Source organism: Grammomys surdaster, unplaced genomic scaffold (genome assembly GCF_004785775.1).
Source record: "Grammomys surdaster isolate TR1022 unplaced genomic scaffold, NIH_TR_1.0 66, whole genome shotgun sequence".
NCBI lineage: Eukaryota > Metazoa > Chordata > Mammalia > Rodentia > Muridae > Grammomys > Grammomys surdaster.
In genome coordinates, this window is record NW_021604568.1 from 5,840,522 (window position 1) to 5,841,166 (window position 645).

Consider the following 645-nt stretch of genomic DNA (forward strand, 5'->3'; position numbering starts at 1 on the left):
GTGTGTATATGTATGTGTATATGTGTGTGGTGTGTGTCTATATGTGCATATGTATGTATGTATATGTGGTGTGTGCATGTTTAGTGTGTGTATGTGTGGTGTGTGTATGTGTGTGTGGTGTCTGTCTATATGTGTATGTGCGTATGGTGTTTGTATGTATGTGTTTGTGTGTATATACATGCATGTATGGTGTATGTATGTGTATATATGTGTATGGATGTGTGTGTGTGTATAGGAGTCATTTCTTTGAAACACACAGTCTCTCAATGAATCTTCCCCTAGGCTGGCAGCCAGAAAGTCCCAACAATCTTGTCTCTGTCCCCACAGGCCTGAGCTTACAGTGGGCTGACAGGATACAGGCTGGTTATGAGGTGTTAGGTTCTACGCTCAGATCCTCATGCTTACACGAGTGCTCTAACCACCGAGCCATCTCTCCACCACCTCAAATAGTTCTTATTTCTTCTTCTTTGCATTTGTTTTGTAGGGTCCCATCTCTCAAACTGTTTTCAAGCCATCTAGTTTTTCTTCACTTTCTTAAAGCCAAGAAAGAAACAAGCAACAGCCAGGAAAAGGCTTCCCAGCTTCTTCCTTCCTTCCTTCCTTCCTTCCTTCCTTCCTTCCTTCCTTCCTTCCTCCCTCCCTCCC